Below are 25,991 nucleotides of genomic sequence, written 5' to 3' on the forward strand. Positions count from 1 at the left end.
TACTCCTCTATCAGGTCACCTCTAATCCTCCTTCACTCCAAAGAGGAAAGCCCAAGCTCACTCACCTATCCTTATAAAACATGCTCTCCATTCAGGTAGCATCCTGGTAAATCTCCTCTGCACCCTTTCTAAAGCTTCCACATCCTTCCTATAATGGGGCGGCCAGAAACTGAACACAACATTCTAAGTGTGTGGTCTAACCAGAGTTTTATAGAATCTGCAACATTACCTCGTGGCTCTTGAACTCACTCCCCCGACTAATGAAGGCCAACGTGCCATATGCCTTCTTAACAACCCTATCACTTGTGCAGCAACTTTGAGGGATCTATGGACTTGGACCCCAAGATCCCACTGTTCCTCCATACTGCTAAGAATCCTGCCATAATCCTGTATTCTACCTTCAAATTTAACCTTCCAAAGTGAATTACTTCACACTTTGCCGGGTTGAACCCATCTGCCACTTTTCAGCCCAGCTTTGTATCCTATCAATATCCCATTGTAACCTAGACAACCTTCTACACTATCCACAACACCATCAACCTTTGCGTCATCTGCAAATTTACTAACCCACCCTTCCACTTCCTCATCCAAGTCATTTATAAAAGTCACAAAGAGCAGGGGTCCTCAGATCAGATCCCTGTGGAACACCACTGGTCACCGACCTCCAGGCAGAATGTGCTCCATCTACAACCACCCTCTGCCTTCTATGGGCAAGTCAATTCTGAATCCACACAGCCTAGTTTCCCTGGATCCCATGCCTCCCGACCTTCTGAATGAGCCTATCGTGGGGAACCTTATCAAATGCCGTACTAAAGTCCATATACACCACATCCACTGCTCTACCCTCATCAATGTGTTTGTCACATCTTCAAAGAATTCAGTCAGGCTCATGAGGTATGACCTGCCCCTCACAAAACCATGCTGACTATCCCTAATCAGACTATGCTTCTCCAATGCTCATAAATCCTGTCCCAAAGAATCTTTTCCAGTAATTTGCCCACCACTGAAGTAAGACTCACTGGTCTGTAATTCCCAGAGTGATCCCTACTCCCTTTCTTGAACAAAAGGAATAACATTTGCCACCCTCCAATCTTCTGGTACTACTCCTATGGCAGTTCCCCATATTAACTTTTTGGTACCTCATCCCTTTCCTACTTATGTTGTTGGTACCAATGTGTACCACGACTTCTGGCTGCTCACCCTCCCCCTTTAGAATGCTGTGGACCTGATCCAAGATGTCCCTGACCCTGGCACCTGGGAAGGCAACATACCATCCGGGAGTCTCTTTCACATCCACAGAATCTCTTGTCTGCTTCCCTAACTATAGTCCCCTATCACTATTGCTCTTCACTTCTCCCCTTCTGAGCCACAGAGCCAGTCTCAGTGCCAGCAACCTGATACTGTGGCTTTCCTTGATAGGTTCCTCCTCCACCTCCCCACACCACCCCCCCCTCCCAACAGTATCCAAAGTGGTACACCTGTTATTGAGGGGAATGGCCACAGGTGTACTCTGCACTACCTACCTATTCCTTTCCCCTCTTGTGACAGTCACACAGCTACCTGCCTCTTGCAACTTGGGTGTGACTAACTCCCTGCAGCTTTTATCTATCACCTCCTCATTCTCCCGTATGAGCCGAAGGTCATCCAGCTGCAGCTCCAGTTCCCTAACACGGTCTCTAAGGAGCTGCAGCTGGATTCACCTCCTGCAGATTGTAGCTATCAGGGAGACTTGAGATCTCCCACATCTGGCGGGAAGAACACACTACTGACCCTGGATCCATTGTCTCTACTTTAGCTAGGCACTAGAGACCGAGAGTCCTGCTTCTTGCTCTAAGTCATGGCCCTCGCTACCTGGAAAAAGCGGGATCACAACAAACCCCTCCCCTCCCCACGTTTGGGGGGGACAAACTTCCTGTGTTCACTTGTTTGTTTGGAATGCAGTTGTGAGGCACATACAACCGTATTGCGACAAGTTACAAACAGGAAATGGCTGACTTCCTAATCTGGGTGGATAATTTGCATCGGCTCTGACAGGTGGACTTCAGACAGTGCAGTGGGTTCTTTAGTTCTTGCTGTGTGATATTTGGTGGCTGTGCTTCCAACATTATGCTGTAACTACACTTCAAGCAATAGTCAGCTGGATGTAAGATGCCTGCGGACATCTCGGGTTGTGAAAGGTGGTGTAAAAATAGTTGACTCTTTACTTTGTTCTTTGATTTGCTTGGTGATGAATTTTATTTACTGCTTTTGTGAGGTTGAAATGTGCAATGCCGATGAGCAAGATGTCTCTGTCTGCAGTGGTGCCCTTCACACGGGTGAGGCTTCACTGCCCTGTGCTGCTGCCTTGATGGGGTTGGAGTGTTCCTTCTGAACGCTGTTTTCTGGTGGTATCCATCATCAGGGACCCCCACCATCCAGGCCATGCCCTCTTCTCGATGCTGCCGTCGGGCAGGGAGGTACAGGAGCCTGAAGGCTTGCACCTCGAGGTTCAATCACATCTTCTTCCCCACTGCCATCAGGTTCTTGGACCGACCTGAAAAACCTTAACACTACCTTGGACTATTTTGTTTTCTTTCTCTCTCCGGTCTTACACTAGTGTTGTTGTGCACACGTGTAAGTTATGTATAATTTATGTTAATTGAAGTTTATGTTAACTTGTGTTTGTGCTCATCTTGTAATGTACAGTGCTGCTGCTGCAGAAAGCTAATTTTCATGGCATTTATACCCTGGGTTATGTATGCCTATGACAACAATAAACTTGGAATTTTCTGGGGGATTGCAGGAGCAGGGTTGTTCCCTGTGTTGCGATGCTGCCTTCTTGCTAGGGTGGAATAGGATGGGGGTAATTTCTGCCCTGTGGTGGAGGGGAATGGTGGTGGGGGGGGGGGGGGGGGTGGAGGCTACCTGCCTTCTGGAGAGGTGGACAGCTTCTTGCTCCATGGCAGGGTGCTTCCCTACTCTGCGATACTGCTTGCTACCTTGCTTGTTGTCTCTGCCCTCTGACAGGGCTCCTTTGATGCAGCCTTGCCCAGTTCCTCCTATGCCCCTGACTGTCTAATAAATGACAGACTTAAAAGAAACTCTGGATAGTTTCTTCACTTAGCGAGGAGGCTTCAATCAAAAACAGCTGTTGGCATCAAAGACCCAGGTCCTATGCAGGTTCAGAGCTGTAAACAATTTCCCATGAACCTTAAGTATTGCTAGATACTGCAGTTTATCTTGGCTATTATGATTGGAATCATTTCAGTGCACACTATGCAATTGTTTCCTGTGTCCATGGGAAAATTTGAGCGTTTCCAATTTATTTCCTGCTTTGGCACTTTCCCTTCTGGTTTTATTGATATTCTGCATTGAAGTTCTGGTCTATTTCATGCATGTGGACTAATGTAAAACATTGGCTTGGCGGTGCTGTGGTATTTGAGTCACCTTGCATAAGTACATTAAATGTGAACAATTGAATATCATTAGTCGTTTGGGAACTTGCCAGGAATAATAAACTATTAAAATTTACTTTCATCCATCTGGCTTCATTAACACTGGTATTCGATACTTGAAATATATTGCCTGTTGCTTTTATTAATCTAAATCCTGGGGCATCCTTCCCAACAGCACTAGAAGGACTACAGCTTCTTATCATTACATTCTAGGCAATTACTGACAGATAAAAGATGGTGGCCTTCCTGGCAGTACCTACATTCCAAAGTAAGAACTTAAATATTTGATTAATGAGGGAAACGGGAGAATTCATGGTATTTACAAAGAAAAATTGCTTCGGGCTGTTGATGAAATGAATGCTTTTCTTTTGGTAGTGTTGCTCTTCCCCATCTCTCTCCCCTTACACATTGTCTTGCTTTTTTTAAAGTATCTTTTCCAAAGTTTTATTCATCTTTTCTGTGATTGAACTTTTACAGTCTCTTTCATCTTGGGATATAAATATGGGCTTAGCCACAACTTGAGTATTGTGTCTAGATCTGGGCATCACCCATGAGGAAAGATGTAAATGCTTTAGAAAGACTGCAGAAGATATTTATGAAAATCATTCCAGGGATGGGGAACTTCAGTCATGTCGATAGACTAGAGAAGATGTTTACCTCAGTGTAGAGAATGTTCCGGGGATCTGTTCGAGGTGTTTAGAATCTTGAAGAGCTTAGTCAAGAAGCTTGGGGAGAGGGATTGAAAGTCTTTGTCAAAAGAAGCAAAATTGCCATTAGTATTTTTTTACATGAGTGGTTAGAGTCTAGAATGCACTGCTAGTGATAGTAGAGGCAGATTCAATGACAGCATTCAAAGGGGAGCTGAAAAATATCAGAGGTAGCAAAGATATGGATAAGGGTTTCAGCAGTAGAAGATTTCACTGGTATGAAAATATATGATTATGGTAATGGCATGGATCTGAGGTCTGAAACTTGACTGGTGCCTAATGCAGTTCCCAGGGAGAGTTATTGATTCTGTGTATTGGGAATGAAATTTGTGGTGGGACTAAAGATGATGGCATCTGCTCACTCTGAATGAAGATTTGGGGGGGGGGGGAAACTGCAGGTGCTGGAAACAATCTTCTAGAAGAACTCAGCAGGTCAAGCAGCATCTGTAGGAGGAAAGCAACTGTCGATGTTTCGGGTCAGAGCCCTGCATCAGAATTGTTGGCAATTTCTTTCCTCCCACAGATGCTTCTTGACCTGCTGAATTCTTCCAGCAGATTGTTTGTTGCTCCATATTCCAGCGTCTGCAGTCTCTTGTGTTGTAGATGCTGGAAATCTGAAATAAAAACAAAATGCTCAGCAGGTCAGGCAGCGTATGTGGAAGAGGAACAGAGTTAATGACTCTGACAGAACTGGGAAAGAGATCAAAGGTAGTTTTTACTAACTGAAGTGGCAGGAAGGATAGATTATCCTATACATCTCTCCCACCATCCTCTCTGTAACTAAAAACTACCTCTTTTTTTTAGCTCCTTCTGAGTTCTGATGAAGAGTCTTCAACCAGAAATGTTAACTCTGTTCCTCTTTCCGTAGATGCTGCCTCCTGTTGAGTGTTTCCAGCCTTTCTTGTTTTTTTTTAATTTGCTCATTCTATACTGCGCAAAATCAAACAACTTAGGCACTGAAAATGGGTCAAGAGACAAAACTGAGATAAAACTGTGTGTGTTCAGCAGATATCAGATGCTGTATTTTTGGGCAACATTGTTAGTTTGCACATTTGCTTTATGGAATATGATTGATACTGAGCAAGGATTGTGGAGGCTAGAAATGAGAAGAAAGAAATCGGGGAAGGAGATGCTGGGTCAAGAGCAGAGTGGTTTGGTTTGAGTATGAAAGCAGAGGTTTAGCAATGGTGAAATGCAGGAACATGGAAAGAAATCACTGCACGTCATCTCTCAATGATGAGTTGCATTTCTTGCCTTCACTACAACTGTCATTTGTCTATTGCTATGGCTCTGTTCTTTTGGCTACCGTCTGCTCCCCAATAACCTTGGCAAAGCTGTTGTTTGAGCACAAGCCTATTCACTGGTTGATGGAGTGAGGTGGATGGGCATGAATGACCACATCTCATATCTGCTGACCTCTTAATGTGTGCAAGTCCCCAATTGTTTTATGGTGGAGCCTGCCTAGCTGACTGGATCCAACTGTATGTGTCGGGTTCAGGTTGGGTTCGATGAGCTCTTGTTGGTTTGGGCTGGGTCAGCTCAGTACTTCCTAGTTTGGAACTGAGAACTCTATTGGTGCGCAGGTGCTGTGAGGTGGCTTCCCTTGTGGTGCCCGATTCCCCTCTGAGCAGATGTAGCCAAATGTTGAGAAAAGATGCTGCTGAAAGGGGCAGCAAAATTTGAGGGTATGTGACTTTGGCTTGGTGCCTCTCTGGGATGGGGAGTTTGGTGCAGGAGAGGGAAAAGACAGAAATGTGCTTGGGGTTTGTATGGAGATAGAATCAGGTTTTTATCACTGACTTGCATGTTGTGAAATTGGTTGTTTTGCGGCAGCAGTGCAGTGCAAAGACATAAAATTACTATAAATTCCAAAATAAATAGGGCAGAAAAAAGTAGTATTCATGGGTTCATGGACCGTTCAGAAACCTGATAGAGAAGAGGGCATGTCCTGGATGGTGAGGATCCTTAGTGATGGATGCTGCCTTCTTGAAGCACTGCCTCTTGAAGATGTCCTCGATGGTGGGGAGGGCTGTGCCCGTGATGGAGCTGGCTGAGTCTACAACACTCTGCAGCCTCTGATTCCTCACTGGAGTCTCCATACCAGTTTACAACCTGGACAAGTACAGCAGCCACGTAAATGGGTCAAGTAGATGCGTGCTGCATATGAGTTTTGCCAATAGCTTTTATGGCAATGATCTGGCACGTAAAGTTATATCCTTGGGCTGGGGTCGTTTGGATTGTCAAGTCAGGTTTTGTGCAACAGCAGACTGCAAAGGCCTGTGAAGCACTTTATGTGTTATAAAGTAGGGAAGTACGGCAGCCAATTTGTGGGGAGCAGAATCCCACATAGTGCAATTTGATAATGTTCATTTGTTGGTTAAGGGGTGAATTTTGGCCAAAGACACTCGGAGAACTCCCCTACTCTATGAGGTGGTACTATAGATCTTTTATATCTACGAGCGAGCATCGTAGACTGTGGTTTGAGATTACTTTTGTTTATAGTATGACCACTGCAAATTTTACAGAGGAGTTATGCTTGATATGTGTGTGTCGGTGTGGGAGAAGAGTGGGTTGCATGTGAATGCATGCACAAGTGAGGGGGGGTTCAAGTGAGAGCATGAAAGCAATATGATTGAATGTGGATGTGAATGTAAGGGAGTGTCTGTGGGACACAATAAAATCCAGAGTAGATTTCCACTGCTGTGAGCCAAACAGAATGGAGTTTAAATGATTGTAGGTCAAGCTTTGGAATGAGAGGGGAGTATGATCTTGGGCCAAGATGAATATTTGCATATTTCCTGTTTATTCGCAGCATCCTTCCACTCAGTCAGTTGAGCCAAGTTATCTAAAAGTACATGTAACCCACAAATACAGAAGAGAAATGGAACCTCTAACTTGATGGGTCAGTTCTATGGACAATGGTTCACTGTGGCTGCCTCAGTGGTGCTGTTGAGAGAAATTGCAACTTGCATAGCTCTTGGGTTATGTGGTATTGAATTCAGCATGTTTTGTTTATTTTGAACCTCTGAATTCACCTTTTTTTTTCTGTTCCTCTATTTAAAATGTTTTTTTATTATTTGGCTGTACGCACGCACGCTACTTAATTTGTGTGCTTAAATGTCTTGGTAAATGCAGCTTCTTTTTTAAATTGGGATTCAGAGGCATAAATTTGGATGTCCATTGAAGGGGTTCAAAATTTAAGTGAAGAATCTTATCTTTTTCCTTCCCTTCAATCTGAATGACATTGTGACATATCTCTCTGTCTGTCTCTTAAAATCACTTCTAGCCCTGGACTGTTGAGATTTCTGGTCTCTGATTGTACTTTTCTTTAATTGCCCCTACCATCTGCAACCATGGCTTCAGTTTCAATTAACTCCTGGAATTCCCTCCCTAAACCTTCTTTACGTCTCTGTCCTCTGAGGCACTCCTTAAAACATGCCTCTGGCCAAACCTTTAGTCATCTGCCCTAATATCTCCTTAAGTGGTTCACTGTCAAATTTTCAGAGGAACTCAGCAGGTCAGGTAGCATCTTTGGAGGGAAATTAACAGTCGATGTTTCTGGTCGAGACACTTCATCAGGATGTTCCAGATTCCAGCATCTGCAGAATCTCTTGTGTCACTGTCAAATTTTGAGTGATGCTTCTTCATCAAGCACATTGAAGCTTCACTATGCTATAGGTGCTATCTAAATGCGAGCTGCCCTTATTGTGGATGGGTATTTTCCTATAGCATCAATTTTGTCCTCGTTAAATTTCCTGGGTGTTGCTCTTACTGAGGTTCCAGTTCCATACACGCCAGTGGCTTCCGCCGACTTGCCCTAGCTGTCTACACTTCATATGTATGCCTGGAGCAGAATGACAGTGGCTTGTTTGACTGTGGTAGGGCAGACAGTCACAGCTGCTCTCAACCCCATCCTCACCTGATACCTGATCACTTCCTGAAGGAGTTGCCTAACTGAGGAAGATCCAGGGTTGTCAGTGTACAAGAAGAATAACCTTTCATTGATGAACCAGATGGCAACAAGCTGAAAGACAACCTGGTAACATAATGGTTGCTATTACTGAGACTAGTTGTTTATTCTAGGTTAATTTAATGAACTGAACTCTTGAAGTTGTTACCTTGGGTCATTAGTTCATGCCTCTCTTTTATTTGTTGGTTCATTAGATGTGTAGATGTCACTGGCAACATTGACATCTGTTGCCTGACATTAACAGAGTTAAGAGTCAACCATATTGCTTTGAGTCAAAAATTGTAGGTCAGACAAGGTAAAGACAGAAGATTTCTTTTCCTGAAGAGCATTTGCAAATCAGACAGATCATTATCAACAATCCAGTTTCATGATTATTACTGGGGCTAGCTTTTAGCTTTCTTTCAAATTTGTCTAGTTTGGTAACAACTGCTGTGTTATATATCCTCACAAGCATTTTCCTACATTGTGATGATGACCTCAAGTATTTTGTTGGATATAAAGCATTTTGGGACATCTTTTGAGTGCTTAGAAAAGAAAATATTTCTTTGTTCTAAGCAAAAGGCCGAATAATACATTTCAGATTGAGGCCACTAACACGGCACATTTTGGATTAATCAGAAAAGCAAAACTCATTGTGGCTTACCCCAAACATGCAAGAGAGTGAAAGTATGCAAATTCAAAATTAATTCCAGCTTTTTCACAAAACAAAGGTAACCTGATTCCCCTGTTTTGTAACTTGTTTTGTTTCCAAATAGTTATAAAAACCACTTGCAAAGTTTCCTACACTGTCCAGCTCACAGAAGTTCAGTGACTGAGAGCCACAAACGTGTGGACACAATGGGCCAAGTAGTTTCCTACACGTCCCTGAATTTACCTCTCTGTTTCTACTTCATTATACCTGTGTTTATTTTCATAAACAGTTTATGAATTAAAGTTTATTTGAAGAAAAATAACCCATGGAGTTTTCAACGTTGATTAGCAATAGTTTAAAGCCACCATTTTTGGACTGCACTCCCAAGGTCGCTCTGCATATCAACGCTCCTAAAGTCCTTTCCATTCTCTTTATATGTCCTGCCAGAATTTGACCACTTTTGGACTGTACTCATTGGAGTACAGAAGAATGAGAGGGGACCTCATAGAAACATTTGGAATGTTGAAAGGACTGGACAGAAAAGATGTGGCTAAGTTGTTTCCCTTGGTGGGTGAGTCCAGGACTAGAGGGCACAGTCTTAGAATTAGAGGGTACCCGCTTAGAACAGAAATGAGAAGAAATTTCTTCAGCCAGAGGATCGTGGATTTATGGAATTCGTTGTCACATACAGCTGTAGAGGCCTGATCATTGGGTGTGTTTAAGGAGGAGATTGATAGGTATCTAATTAGTCAAGGTATCAAGGGATATGGGGAGAAGGCTGGGAATTGGTGCTAGATGGGAGAATAGTTTAGCTCATGGTGAGGTAGCAGAGCAGGCTTGGTGGGCTGAATGGCCCATTTCTGCTCCTTTGTCTTATGATGTTGTGATTTTTCAGAAGGATTTTTCAGCTTGATCTCTTCCTAATCAACTAGTAATGTGACCTTGCAAAGTGTACTGAGAAGACTTGTCGGAATGATAGCAGTATTGAGGGATTTTTAAATCCTAGAAATCTACAGCACAGAAATGGGCCCTCTCGGCCCACTTTGTCCATTCCGACTGTAGTGCCCATCTATGCTATTCAGATTTGCCCACGTTAGGCCTGTATCCTTCTATGCTTTTCCTATCTAAGTAACTACCCAAATGCCTTTTGAAATGTTGTAATTGTATCTGCCTCCACTACCTCCTGTGGCAGTTATTCCAGATGCTCACCATCCTTGCTGTAAAAAGACTTGCCGCTCAGCTCTCTCTTAAATTTCTCCCCTTTCATCTTAAACTTGTGCCCTTTAGTTCTAGACTCTCCTTCCCTGGAAAAAAAATTCTGACTATCTGTCCTATCTTTGCCCCTTATACAGTGGTTTTATAAACCACTGTAAGGTCACCCCTCAGTTTCCTACATTCCAGTGAGAATAAACCCAGCCTATCCAATCTCTTGTTCTAACCACTCTCCTTCATTCCAGGCAACATCCTATTGAATCTCTTCTGCGCTCTCTTCCTACCAGTGCGATCTAACCAATGTTTTGTACATCTGCAACATGACACTCCAACTCCTATATTCAATGCCCCAACCTTTGAAGGTAAGCTAACAAAATCCCATTTTCACTACCCTTTCGACCTGTGTCATCACTTTCAGAGAGATATGGACTTGCACCCTAAGGTCGCTCTGTATATCAACGCTCCCAAGGTCCTTTCCATTCTCTCTATATGCCCTGTCAGAATTTGACCACCCAAAATGCAATACCTCACACCTATCGGATACAATTACAACATTAACTCCATCTGCCACTGCTTTGCCCAACTTTTCAGCTCATCTATGTCCAGCTGTATCCTTAAACGGCCTTCTTCACTATCTTTGACTCCACCAATTTTTGTGTTGTCTGCAGACTTGCTCATCAGATCCCCTACATTCTCATCCAAGTCAATTATACATGTATGTTAAAAACCAAGGTCCCAACACCAATCCTTGTGGTGCACCACTTGTTACAGATTTCCAGTCAGAAGAACATCCATTTCGGTGACATGAAGGGACTGGAGATCCCAGGAAATTTGAGGAGCAGGTCTAATAAAATTTCTCTTCAAAATTATGATGGGTTTTGGTGGGGGGGGGGAGGAATTCTTTCTAAATGTCAGAGAAGTTATTACCAGAGGGAACTGATTTATGCTTATTGGCAAAAGAGCCAAAAATGAGACAAAATTTGTTTTGTTATGACTCAGATGTATTGGTATTTGTTTATTATTGTCACTTGTACCGAGGTACAGTGAAAAACTTGTCTTGCATACCAATCGTACAGGTCAATTCATCACATAGTGCAGTTACATTGGGTTAGTACAGAAAGCATTGAGGTAGTGCAGGTAAAAACAATAACAGTACAGAGTAAAGTGTCACAGCTACAGAGAAAGTGCAGTGCAATCAGGTGCAAGGTCACAACAAGGTAGATCGTGAGGTCAGAGTCCATCTCATTGTATATGGGAACCGTTCAATAGTCTTATCACAGTGGGATAGAAGCTGTCCTTAAGTCTGGTGGTACGTGCCCTCAGGCTCCTGTATCTTCTACCCGATGGAAGAGGAGAGGAGAGAGCTTGAAAAGGTGGTAAAACCAAGGTGTGATAGGAACCATATATATGCTTGAATGGAAAAACTTTGCACGGTTGTGGGGAAGGAGCAGGGCAGTGGAACATTGTTTGGCTCTCTCAAAAAGCCAGAATGGGTATGGCAAGCTGAATGCCCTTTTTTTTGCCGATTTTCCATTTTATGGTTTGGTTAGCTTGGCTGACGTTTTACAAAAAAATAAGTTGTGACACAAAATAAGTTTTCTGCAGAAAATTCAGTTTATTGCCTATTCCCCCAATGTAAGTGATGAGATTGGCATAGGTTGGTTGTAGTTCTGATAAATTTATTTTTTGACTTTCTGCAGATTTGTCCCTCAGTTTGCCAGGAATAATTTTTTAATATTCCTCAGAGGTAAAAGGTCTTGTTAAACAGTTGGTGGGAGCTTATTCAAGGAAGCTTTGTTCTTGTTGTCCAAGGCAGTACGTTGAATAAGTCATGGACCATTTTAATAACACATTGCCAAACCAAATTTTCTTACCTTTTAGTTTAGTTGGTCTGCTTAGTTTACAGATGCTGCACGTGATGTGTTTTAAATTACGTACAGATGTGAAATCGATTTTTTTTCCTATCCCCACAGGGCTGATTCAATACAGTTATAAAAGCGCTTACTAGAAGTTTGGGATTTTTATTTCAGGCAGCGGGGGAGCTTTTTAATTGTCAGAACGTGGAGCCCAACTTCACCCAGCGTGACAGGAACTAGCCAGGAATTACTTTACTGGATGTCCTTTTGCTGAGCTTTCCCAACAGGGTATCTAACCTGCAGGATATCCAGAAAGTTCCATTCAGATTGTGACAAGACATGAGTTTGAGACAGACATTTCCCAGAAATTATCCTTCTTTGAATTTGAGCCCAAGAACTGCTAACCATGTCTCAGAATCCCACAATGCAAGAGGACATTTACTCCATCATGCTGTATTGATTGATTGATTTATTATTGTCACGTGGACCGAGATACTGTGAAAAGCTTTGTGTTGCATGCCATCCAGTCAGATCATTCCAAACATAAGTACATTGAGGTAGTACAAAAGAAAAACAATAACAGAATGCAGAATATAGCGTACAGTTACAGAGAAAGTGCAGTGCAGGTAGACAGTAAGGGCAAGGGCCGTGGCACAGTAGAGCCAACCCTTTCAGGCTCACACCCCTGTCTTATCTCCATAATTTCCTGTAAGATTTTTTATTCATACAGACCGTTCAAACCTGTTCACAAGATCACAAGACAAAGGAGCAGAAGTAGGCAATTCGGCCTGACGAGTCTGCTCCGCTACCTCACCATTGGCTAAACTATTCTCCCATCTAGCCCCAATTCCCAACCTTTTCCCCATATCCCTTGATACCTTGACTAATTAGATACCTATCAATCTCCTCCTTAAACCACCCCCAATGATTGGGCCTCCACAGCTCTATTTTGGCAACGAATTCCATAAATCCATGACCCTCTGGCTAAAGAAATCTTCTCCTCATTTCTGTTCTAAATGGGTACCCTCTAATTCTAAGACTGTGCCCTCTAGTCCTGGACTCACCCACCAAGGGAAACAACTTAGCCACATCTACTCTGTCCAGTCCTTTCAACATTTGAAATGTTTCTATGAGATTCAATTTAGATTCTATTTTGATTCCACTTGCAGTGAACACCAAATCACAACAGCTCGCTGTGTTTTCCTTACCAAAATAAAACTTGCAAATTATCTTTGGAAATGAAAAGATAGAGGGTGAAGTCAAAGCCGTTAATTAACCATGGTCCAACTTAATGATTGGAGCAGGTTCAAGGGGACTAGTCTGCTGCGATGTCTTGTGTTCCAGAGTGTGTGTCACAGGACTATTGATTGTCCTCCCAGGGGAAATGGCTTCTTCTTTACCAAATCCTTTTACACCACTAAAGCAGCCAACATAATCAAAGGCCCCTCCCACCCCAGACATTCTATCTTCTCCCCCCTATCATTGGGCAGAAGATACAAAAACTTAAAAGTACGGACCATCAGGCTCAAGGACAGCTTCAGTCAAGCTGTTGTAAGACTATTGAGCAAACCTGTTATACGACAAGGTGGACTCTTGACCTCATAATCTACCTTGTCATTTACTTTGTCATGGCCTTGCAACTTATTGTGTGCCTGGATTGCACTTTTCTGCAACTGTAACACTTTATTCTGCATTCTTTTACTGCTTTTGCCTTGTACTACCTCGATGTACTGATGTGATGACCTGTATGGATGGCATGCAAAACAAAGTTTTTCACTGTACCTCGGTACTTGTGCTGATAATAAACCAATTTACCAAGTACCCTTTGCCTCTCCCAATCAGAAAGGGAGGGTGGGATAAATATCCTTACTGTGGCTCCATGCTATTAGCAGATGCTTGAATAAGCTGATGGTTTCTTGTGTAGAGTTGGAGCAAATGAATGTAGATTTTAAATAAAAGAGGAAACTGGGTAAAGCTACTGAAAATACAATAGGTGCATTTTAAAGCACTCCTGGCTGAGAGAGTCCTGCACTTCAGGGGTGACAACTCTTCATATGGGGTGTCTGCCCTCTTGGGTGGATGCAAAACACACCGCTTCACAGAAAATCAGGGAGTTTTTCCTTGTGGCCAAGCAAATATTTATTCTTCACTCAGTATTATTGCTGTTTTCAAATTGGCTGCTGTATATCTTTGACCACAGTTCAAAAAGTAGGCACGGTAGCGTAGTGGTTAGCATAATGCTTTACAGCACCAGAGACCTGGGTTCAAATCCCGCCACTGTCTGTAAGGAGTTTGTACGTTCTCCCTGTGTCTGTGTGGGTTTCCTCCGGGTGTTCCAGTTTCCTCCGGGTGTTCCAGTTTCCTCCCACATTCCAAAGACGTACAGGTTAGGAAGTTATGGGCATGCTGTGTTGGCGCTGGAAGCGTGGCGACACTTGTGGGCTGCCCCCCAAAATCACTACACAAAAGATGTATTTTCACTGTGTGTTTCGATGTACATGTGGCTAATAAGATCTTATCTTATCTTATCTTAGTTAATTAGTATACACTTGATATCCTGAAGTTGTGCATGGTGCTATTGAGTTGCAAGTTTTGTTTGGATGATAGAATTGAGCACTTTGGAGGTTAGGATGAGTTAAGGTACACTATGATTTTGTTAAATCTAGGAGCAGGCTTGGGGATCTATGTCACTTTCCTGCACCTGCCTTTGATTTTTTTTATTGGAAACCTTGAGTTGGAGACGTGCTGATGTGATTGTGGTTGCCCTACCTGCACCATTGTCACCAAATGTCTGCTCTACTCCCCCCTCAGCATTTGTTTTTTCATGCTTGGCATGTGCTCGAGGCTTTGTTTCCTAACGGTGAAGACCTAAGCAAGCAGCTATCAGGGTAACTTGATCTCTCTGTGCTGAGTCCCCACACTATGACTGATGGTCCCATCATATTCGATTGTAATGATGCCATCTGTCACCTTCATGGAAACTTTCCTCCAGCATATGTGTGCGGTGTGGACTAGCCTGTTCACTTGTGGGTTGGGCTTTGTGGAAGGGGCGGAATTTGTTTTTACATTTCACTGTGAGCCTTGGAATAGAGGTTCTTGAAAGAACCAACTGGCAAAACCCTAATTACCACTACAGTTTAGCAACACTATGACCACTCTGATCACTTTGCACTAAATCGACTTTATTTTTTTTTGTTCTTATTGTGTTTTTATTCTTGTAAAACTGTGTATAATTTATGCTTAATTTATGTTTTTTCTTGTGAATGCTGCTTATCTGATGCTATGTGCCTGTGATGCTGCTGTAAGTAAGTTTTTCATTGCACCTGTGCACTCATGTACTTGTGCATGTGCAGGTATGACTTGGACTTTGAACAGACCAGCTTTCATTTATAGAGCACCTTTAACATGGAAAATTGCTCCCAAGGTCGTTGGCAAGAGTGACTTGTATGAGATGCTAGGTCAATGTTATTAGAGTCATAGTCGTACAGTGCAGAAATGGGCCCTTCTACCCCACTGTGGTAAGACTATTGAACGGTTCCCTTATACAATGAGATAGACTGTGACCTCACGATCTACCTTGTTGTGACCTTGCACCTTATTGCCCTGCACTTTTCTCTGTAGCTGTGACACTTTACTCTGTACTGTTATAGTTTTTTACCCTTTTCTAACTCAATGTAACTGCACTGTGTAATGAATTGACCTGTCCGATTGGTTTGTAAGATAAGCTTTTCACTGTACCTCGGTACAAGTGACAATACTAAACCAATACCAATACCATGTCGGTACTGACCACTTTACCCATCGAACACAAGTTCAATTTGCCCGCATTAGGACTGTATGCTTCTATGCGCAGGAGTGTAGCAGTTATTGTAACGCTACTACAGCGTCAGCGACCCGGATTCAATTCCGGCTGCTGTCTGTAAGGAGTTTGTACGTTCTCCCTGTGTCTGTGTGGGTTTCCTCCGGGTGCTCCGGTTTCCTCCCACATTCCAAAGACATATGGGTTAGGAAGTTGTGGGCATGCTATGTTGGCGCCAGAAGTGTGGCGACACTTGCGGGCTGCGCCCAGAAAACTCTACGCAAGAGATGTATTTCACTGTGTGTTTCGATGTACATGGACGAATAAAGATATCTTAAAATAATACAACTAAACAGAGATTTTAAGGAACATCTTGGAGGCAGAGAAATTGGAAAAAAAAAGTTCCATGCTGAAGTTATAATGAAGTGATTTAAAATTGGGGATGAAGAAACAGGATAGAATTTTTAGCTGCCCAGAGATCCGATGGTTTTGAGGATGGACAAAATTACAGAGATAAGAAGAGGAAGGGGGGTGAAAATTCAGGAATTTTTTTTATCCCAGGCTGTGACACAAACATGGAACCCACTCCCGCACAAGGAGTCATTGAGATGAATATGAGAGATACTCTCAGCGGGAAAAAAAACAGAAAATGTTGGAAACATTCGCAGGTTAGGCATCATTAGATGTGAGGATCCTGGACCTGAAACATTAACTGTTTCTCTTTCCAGAGATGTTGCCTGACCTGAGGAGTGTTTCCAATACTTCTTGTTTTTATTTCAGATTTGCAGCATCTGAATTTTATTTTTGCAAAGTTATAAGGGGAATGTGAATAAACACGTAAGGGAGAAGGGAACAGAAGGATATGGCGAAGGGATGAGATGGAGGCTTGATGACAGAAGGTTTATGTGGACCATAATCACTCTATCAACCATTGTTCCTGTGGCTTGTTTTTCTTTGTTGTATATTCTATGTAATTCTTGTATCTTGGGAACATCCATTATCTAAGCACATGGTTTTCAAATCTTTATTTTTCCAAAGTGTATGTAGCAAGGCTTGGACCTATTCACCAATGCTCTCTCGTGATAAGACAGTGCAGTTTAACTGTCAGAAGGGATTAATTAGATTAGAATCTATGCCTATCCGATTCTTACAGACATAGAGTCATAGAATTATACAGGATGGAAACAAGCCCTTTGTCTTAACTTGTCTGTGTTGTCTACCTGAGCTAGTCCCATTTGCCTGTGTTTGGCACATATTCCTCTAAACCCTTCCAAACCATGTACCTTCCCAAATGTCTTTTAAACCTTGTAACTGTACCCGCCTCCTACAGCTTCCTCTGACAGCTCGTTCCATATGTAGCCACCACCCTCAGTGTGGAAAAAGTCACCCCTCAGGTTTCTTTTAAATCTTTCACCTTTCAGCTTAAACCTATGCCCTCTAGTTTTAGACTCCCTTACTCTGGTAAAAAGACTTTGACTATTCACTCTGTCTAAGCCTGTAAGGCTTTTATAAACCTCTATAAGGTCGCCCCTCTGCCTTCTATACTCCAGGGAAAAAGCCCCAGCCTATCCAATCTCTCCTTATAACTCAAGCCTTCCTGTTCCATTAACGTCCTCGTGAATCTTCTGTGCACCTTCTCCAGCTTAATGACACTATACTCCAAGTGTGGCCTTGCCAGTAACTTGTACAGTTGTAAGAAAAGATGAGATATCTTTATTAGTGACATGTACATCGAAACACTCATTGAAATGCATCTTTGCATAGAGTGTTCTGGGGGCAGCCCGCAAGTGTCACCATGCTTCTGGCGCCAACATAGCATGCCCATAACTTCCTAACCCAGATGTCTTTGGAATGTGGGAGGAAACCGGAGCACCCGGAGGAAACTCACGCAGACATGGGGAGAACATACAAACTCCTTACAGACACAGCCGGAATTGAATCTGGGTCGCTAGTGCTGTAATAGCATTATGCTAACCGCTACACTACTGTGTCTGCCCATAACATGGCATCCCAACTCCTGTTCTCAATGCCTTGACTAATGAAGACAAGCATGCCAAAAGCCACCTTCACCACCCTGTCCACCTGTGTCTCCACTTTCATTGAGCTATGTATCTGTATCTCTGGGTCTCTCTGTTCTACTCTCTAGGGCCCTACCATTTACTGTGCAAGTTCTGTCCTGGTTTACCTTACTAAAGTACATCACTTCGCACTTGTCTGAGTTAAATTCCATCTGCCACACTTTGGCCCACTTCCCCCAGTTGATCTAGATCCTGTTGGAATCTGAGGTAACCTTCTTCCCTGTCCACTACACTGTGAATTTTGGTATCATCTGCAAACTTGCTGATCATGCCAACTAGATTCTCATCCAAGTTGTTAATATAGATGACAAACAATAGTGGACCCAGCACCGATCCCTGTGATGCACCACTGGTCACAGGCCTCTACCCTTAATAACAACCTTGCACTGTAGCAACAAACAATCTGCTGTGGAGGAACTCAGTGGGTCAAGCAGCATCTGTGGGGGGGGGGGGGGGGGGGGTGGGGGAGGAATTCTCGACGTCTCGGGTTGAAACCCTGCATCAGCTTTCAACCCGAAACGTTGACGATTCCTTTCCTCCCACAGATGCTGCTTGACCTGCTGAGTTCCTCCAGCAGATTGTTTGTTGCTGCAGGTTCCAAGATCTGCAATCTCTTGTGTCTCCAACAACCTTCCACAACCACCATCTGCCTCTGTCAGTGAGAGAGTCCTGCAGACAATAAAAGTTCTTGTCTTGATTCCCTTTTGTATCCTGATTGGCAAGCCCTTGAATAGGTTTTTTGATCTTGGCTGACCTGGGAATGCCCACAGAATTGCATTTAAATTTGTTTTCTTAGACTTTTTTTTGTTTTAAGTGTGTTCTTTCTTGTAAGAATTGTGTATGATTTATGTTTTCCTTGTGAATGCTGCTTATCTGATGCTATGTGCCGGTGATGCTGCTGAAAGTAAGCTTTTCATTGCACCTTTGCATACATGTACTCATGCATATGACAATAAACTCGACTTATTAAATGCACTTTTCACAACCTCGGGACATTACAGCCAGTGAAGTACTTTTTGATGTGTAGCCTTTGTTGTAATGTTGGAAAAATGGCTGCTATTTTCCCGCAAATAGCAATGTTATAATAGCCAAATCTCCTGTTTTTACATGTCCAGCCGTGTAAGGACAAGCTGAGGGTTCGATTTTGGCCCAAGGTCTATGTGGAGAACTCTGCTGCTTTTCAAAATAGAGCCCTGGGATCTTTAATGTCGACTGGAGAGAACAAAAGGACATCGGTTTAATGTCTTGCCCAAAAGATGGCACATCTGGCACTGCAGCACTTGCTCTTTATCGTGCTGGAGCACAAGTTTCCTGCTCCTATCCATGGAGTGGAGCTTAAGCCCACTTGAGTCCAATGCAGGAAAGTGACCCTGAGGGCACTTCTGAACGTCCCCGAGCTGTGGGGTCCGAGTAGATATGGAGACAAAATCTGTGTTGTCTGTTGTGCCTTCAAGGCCAGAATCAGGTTTATTATCACTGACACGTCGTGAAATTTGTGGTTTTGTGGCAGCAGTACAGTGCAAGACATAAAGACATAAAATATTATGTTACAAAAATAATAATTTTATTAAAATAATAGTGTAAAAGAGGAATAATGAGGTAGTGTTCATGGACCGTTGAGGTGCCAAGTAACATTCTGACATGGGGGGCGGGTGGAGGATCTATCAAATGGTCAGCACCTTCATGACCAAATGATAAGGTATCCCTTACTCGATTTTTACTGCTCAACGTCCCAACATCGGTGATGGTCCACAGAGACACTAGAGACTGTAGATGCTGTAATCTGGAGCATAAAACAAATTTTTGGAGGAACTCACAACAGACTCTCTGAAGCAACACGCACAAAATGCTGGAGGAACTCAGCAGGTCCTGATGAAGACACGAGAAATTCTGCAGATGCTGGAATCTGGAGCAATACACAATAAGTGCTGGAGGAACTCAGCAGGTCAGGCAGCATCCATGGAGGGAAATAAACAGTTGACGTTTCGGGTCAAGACCCTTCATCGGGACTGGAAAGGAAGAGAGTAGAAGCCAGAAAAAGGTGGGGGAAGGAGGAGGAGCACATGCAGGCAGGTGATAGGTGAGTTCAGGTGAGAGGGGGAAGGTAGGTGGGAGGGGGGAAGATGTAATAAGCTGAGAGGTGAGGTCTAAGAGACAAAGGGCTGAAGAAGAAGGAATCCGGTAGGAGAGAGCAGTGGACCATGGAATAAAGGATGGAGGAGGAAAGGAGATGGGCAGGTCATCAAGGCGGGGGAAGGGAGCCACAGGAGTAAGGGAAGACAATGTAATGAGGGGTGGGGGGAGGGGAAGAAAAAGAAGGGGCGGGTTACCGGAAATGAGAGAAATTGAATATGAGGTGTTCCTCCGTCCGCTGCAACAGCCAGGACCTTCCGCTGGCCACCCACTTCAATTCCACATTCCACTCCCATACTGACATGTCTATCCATGGCCTCCTCTACTGCCACATTGAGGCCTGACGCAGGCTGGAGGAACAAGACCTCGTATTCCGGCTTGGGAGTCTCCAGCCTGATGGTCTCAATTTCTCTAGATCCATGTCTAGATTGTATAACTGAATAAAGTTATTGTGAATAAAGTTTATTTCTGAAAAAGGAATGCCAGTATTGCCAAAATCCCATGAAGGACAAAAAAAAACCCAAATCGTCTATCACCCCAGCATTTGCTGATCCCATTAGACCATAAGATATCGGAGCAGAATTAGGCCATTCGGCCCATTGAGTTTGCTCTGCCATTCAATCATGGCTGATTTTTTTTCTCTCTCAGCCCCATAACCCTTAACCCCCTTACCAATCAAGAACCTATCAATCTCTGCCTTAAATACACCCAATGACTTGGCCTCCACAGCCCTCTGTGGCAACGAATTCCACAGATTCACTGCCCTCTGGCTGAAGAAATTCCTCCTCATGTCAGTCCTAAAAGGATGTCCCTTTATTCTGAGGCTGTGCCCTCAGATCCTTGACTGTCCTACTAATGGAAACATCCTCTCTACGTCCACTCTATCCTGACCTTTCAATGTTGGTTCCTGGACTAGTAATAGTTCAAGTCCTCATCCTTGTGTCCCTGCCCCCTCCTCATCTCTTAACTTCCTCTCCAGGGACTCTGCATCCCTCGAAGCATCACCAGTTTCCTCTGCTCCTCCACCATGGGAGCTGGGAATCCCACATTCCAACTGGCTGCCTCTCAACCTCTTCCTCCTTCAGGAGAGGTTGGACAAACGTGAATTGTTTTCTCTGGAGTGTCAGAAGCTGAGGGGAGACCTGATAGAGGTTTATGAAATTAAGAGAGGCAAAGATAGGGTAGAATCTTTTTTCCCCTAAGGTATAAATGTCAAATACTAGAGGGCATGGGTTTAAGGTGAAGGGGGGTGGAGTTTAAAGGACATCTGCATGGTAAGTTATTTTACAGAGAGTGTTAGGTGCCTGGAACGTGCTGCCAGGGGTGCTCGTGGACACAGACATGATAGTCGTGCTTAAAAGGCATTTAGACAGTCACGTGAACGGGCAGGGAACGGAGGGATATGGATCAGGTGCAGGCAAATGTGATTAATTTAATTTGTCATCAAGTGCTCTTGTGAAGCAACTTTAGATGTTTTACCATCCTGTAGAAATGCACATTGTTATTTGGCTGCGCTGCTCAAGTACTAACAAGTTGCAACCTCATTTTCAGATTATCTCCATGACTAAATGCAGTATCCCGGAAACACTGGTTCCTCATCCAGGAATCAAAATGTGATTAATTAGAAATGCAACTGATGACAAAGTCTGATTTCCCCTCTACTCCTCCCAGTTGTGGTTTTATTTTTCTCACGGGGTTCCCAAAAGCATTACTCCTGTAGCTGTGGACATGCTGATGCTGAGAAAATGGTCTTTATTGTGTCCTGGATTTTGCGCTCTCTCCTGTTTTCTCTCTCCTTTGCTCTTAATTACACTGTTATATGGAGATTTAATGGAAAAGACTCTGTAGGGTGCATTGCTCCTATGGATGTGATGGGTGGGTTCAATTTAGTAAATTGAAGGGTCTCGACCTGGAACGTTGACTGTTTATTTCCCTCCATAGATGCCGCCTGACCTGCTGAGTTCCTCCAGCATTTTGTCTGTTTGCTAGTAAATTGGTAAATTGGTTTACTATTGTCATGTGTACTGAGATACTGTGCAAAACATTGTCTTGCATGCCATCCATACAGATTATTTCATCACATCAGTGCACTGAGGTACTACAAGGGAAAACAATAACAGATTGCAGAATATAGTGTTACAGTCACAGAGGAAGTGCAGTGTGCAGGCAGACAATAAGGTGCAAGGCCATAACAAAGTAGATTGTGAGGTCAAGAGTCCATTCTTATAGTACTAGGGGATCGTTCAATAGTCTCATAACAGCAGGATAGATGCTGTTTGTCGATGATAGTCTTTACCCTTTGGTTGCTGGGTCAGGAGAGTTCAGTTACGGGCAGAGGTTGGGTCTACCAGCCCCTTAACTGGGATGGAAATAGATGTTCTGTTGTAACCTCAGCGAAATGCCACTCTGGCCTTGGATTTAACAAATTTATTGTTTTAAACAACCCCCTCTGTCCCCCCCCCCCCTTTGGTCTTTGGAGTCTCTTGTGTGTTGCCAAAGTGAAATAGGGGGAGGGGTGTGGGAAGAGAGAGATAGTGGGAGACACAACAGCAAATGAGACTGCAATGCTCATCTTCTGTAAGTCTCTCTGTGACTACGTCTTTAAAGAGCCTCGGGTGTTCAACATTCCACATTTAAAATTTCACAGTTCTGTTGGGAAAACATCCCGAGCTTGGTCCTAGCATCATTGCTCTGTGATTCAGTATAATACTGCTGGGTGGAGCAGTCCATTTTTGATTTCTTCCTTCCCTTCCTATTCCGCCATCCACCACCCTCACCACCCCCCCCCCACCCCCCCAAGCCAGAACAGAAATATAACTCCCTCAAGGAAATCAATGCAATTAGTAACATCCGGAGTACACTTGTGGCTGTATTAATGTTGGGTGACCTCTACTCTGTTTTGAGTGCGACAGTGTTCCATCTGCTTGGATTGTAACTGGTTCTATATTGATTTGCTGTGTTCTATTCTCTCTGCTAATAGTACACAGACTGGACGGCCTGTCCTGATCGTTAGTTGCGGAGTGTACAGTTAGTTGGGTTTGGGTTGCTGCGGTGGGGGATGGGGTTAAATCTAGGACTGTCTTCGCCGCTGTAGCTGTCCCGGGGGACCTCCTTGGTTGCGAACGAAACGTGCAGATTTTTTGGGGTAAGTCCTGACCAAAACCACCTTGGATTCGGGCTTGGTCTGTGCATCCAACCCAATGACAGTGTCTTGGCTTAATTGAAGTTCTGGTTCAGACATCAAACCATCTCCCTCGCAGAGTGCCGTGTGCTGGAAAACAAGTCCCCGCTTGTCTCTTGCAACCTGTGGATTATTTAAGGCCAGTTGCGATAAGTGAAGTTAATTTTGCTTCTCACTCGATCAGTCCAACATTGGGTTGTAGGTTCACGCGGTGGGCTAGCACAAGGTCTGCCTTTCAGGCACGCTGCCTTGGTGGCTTCGCTCCCCTGGGTCAACTCTTTGCAGTGAAGGGGGTGAGTGGAAGGAATTCCCTGCGGATATTTACAAAACAGCCTGTGCATTTATCAAGGCTTCACACTACAGTCGGCTGTGTCTTCTAACACTGGCCCACACCTACTCCCCGCAGCCCTTCCACAAAATCCAGTAACAGGTTGTCGAAACTGCCTTCTGGTAAATGCTGATCCGCTGCGCTGACTCTGTATAGAACCTAACGCAAAAGCAAAGTGTTCTGGAAGTCCTGAAATAAAATCAGAAAATGCGGGAAACATTGGAAACCGTAGAAGTGCCTTGTCCTTTTTACTGGGGGAGTTTTACCATGAACGTGGAGGTCACCCATTAAAGACAGAAACGTCTCATAAATACTTCAGAGGCCAGGGACCATCAGTGGGGAGAAAATCAATTCTGATTCTGAAATGTTAACCCCGCTTCTCTCTCTGCAGACATTGCCTGACCTATTGGGTATTTACAAGTTTCTCTTGTTCAAGGGGCGATTCCAAATTTCTGGTAAAACTAGCCCAGTGAAGGGCTGAAGTAACACGATGCCATTTTAAATTGTAGTGAAGAGAATGCTGCCTAACTGTTTGATATCTTGCCATGGAAAAACATTACATATCATTGAGAGGTCTGAACAGGCAGTGTAGATTGCTTTGACGTAGACTGATAGGTAAAGCTCCCTTGAAGAGGGAATGTTACCATTCCTTTTATCAACCGTGGAAGGGTACTGTGATATGGATTGTGTTGCAACCAATTTTGCTTTAACGCCTGGAGTGCATCAACTAGATCCAGAGTTTTTGGGTCTTTGGGTATGTTGGCCTTTTTGACTGTAGTGACAGAAAGGGGGTTGCTAAAGGCAACCCCTTTCCCTGTGGCCATGTTTTGGTGTGGATTACTGGGTTTTCATTACTGGGTTTTCATTAGAATCTTTGGGTACAGCACAAACGGGGAGAAAGCTATGTTAATGGAAATGTTGAACAAACTATTAGAGCTGTAGCATTGGTTCTGTCTGTGTCCTACTCCAGTTCACAGGCTTTGGGAAGGTAGTGATTATGTATAGTCAACAAAAGCAAAAACTAGAAGTGTTGGATGGTGCGCACTGTACTGAAGAGTCTCGACCTGAAACGTCAACTGTCCATTTCCCTCCATGGATGCCACCTGACTTGCTGAGTTCCTCCAACATCAGAATCAGATTTATTATCACTGACATATGATGTGAAATTTGTTGTTTTGCGGCAGCAGTACGGTGCAAAGACATAAGAATCTATAAATTACAAAAATAAATAAATAGTGCAAAACAAAAGTATTAGTGAGGTAGTGTTCATGGACTGTTCAGAAGTCTGAAGGCGGAGGGAAGAAGCTGTTCCTGAATCATTGAGTGTGGGCCTTAAGGCTCCTGTACCTCCTCCCTGATGGTAGTAATGTGAAGAGGGCACGTCCCGGAAGGATGATGGATGATTCTTGTTTGTTGCTCCAGATTCCACCATCTGCAGCCTCTTGTGCCTCCACCATGTACTTTTAGCTGGCATTCTTTCATAATCTAAAGCCATACAGTTTTTGGGTTCCTGGGATATGTGTGTTGCTGGCAAGGCCAGCATTTATTCTCCATCCCAAGTACTCTTGAACTAAGAGGCTTAGTAGGGTTAACAATCAGCTGCATTGTGGGTCTAGAGCTATGCAGGTCACACTTCTATCCCCAAAGGACAATAGTGAGCCAGTTGAGTTTAAACAGCTTTTTATTCCAGATCCCTAATGTATCTGCCCCACAACCTCTGCAGGCAGTGCATACCACACACCCACCACGCTCTGTGTACCCACCACGCTCTGTGTAAAAAAAAAACACTTACCCCTGACATATACCTTCCTCCAATCACCTTAAAATTATGTCCCCTCATGTTAGCCATTGTCACCCTGGGAAAAAGTCTCTCACTGTCCACTCGATCTATGCCTCTTATCATCTTGTACACCTCTATCAAGTCCCCTCTCATCCTCCTCCTCTCCAAAGAGAAAAGCCCTAGCTCACTCAACCTATCCTCATAAGACATACTCTCCAATTCAGGCAACGTCCTGGTAAACCTCCTCTGCACCCTCTCTAAAGCTTCCACATCCTTCCTATAATGAGGTGACCAGAGCCGAACACAATACTCCAAGTGTGGTCTGACCAGAGTTCTATAGAACTGCAACATCACCTCGTGATTTAAGAGACTGTTGGACACATGAATGATAGAGAAATGGGGGGCTATGTGGGAGGGAAGGGTTAAATTGATATTAGATAGAGCAGAATAAAATGTCGGCACAACATTGTGGGCCGAAGGGCCTGTACTGTGCTGTAATGTTCTGTTTATTAAATTTAAATCCCCTGGTTGCCAAGGTGGTATTTGAGCTTGTGTCCCTATAGCCCAGAACCTCTGGATTCTAATAGGCTGTCATAGCTTTACACTGTCATTTGGAAAGTATATTGAACAATAACTTCCTTGACATAAAGACCATGTGATGAGATTTGATTGCCTTCAGAGATGATACTTGCCGTAAAAATATAACTGTAGAAATTAATTTTTTAAATATGCAAATGTTAGGAAATTTTGCTTAGGTTGGATGAACGTTCATAAACCCAGGTGCATATAATTGAAGGGTATATTTATTTATAGTCTGTGTGTTGTGTTGTTTCAAATTTAATGTGCACTTCTGCTTAAATTGCACTCATCTGAAATACCTTC

The 25,991-nt window shown here is 43.6% G+C and overlaps 1 protein-coding gene across 1 annotated transcript in view; it reads left to right on the forward strand.

Moving 5' to 3' along the window:
* cyth3a (cytohesin 3a) overlaps positions 1-25,991 on the forward strand; it is an 81,744-nt gene that overhangs the window by 19,282 nt on the left and 36,471 nt on the right.

The sequence above is a fragment of the Pristis pectinata genome, chromosome 8 (assembly GCF_009764475.1).
Source record: "Pristis pectinata isolate sPriPec2 chromosome 8, sPriPec2.1.pri, whole genome shotgun sequence".
Taxonomy (NCBI): domain Eukaryota; kingdom Metazoa; phylum Chordata; class Chondrichthyes; order Rhinopristiformes; family Pristidae; genus Pristis; species Pristis pectinata.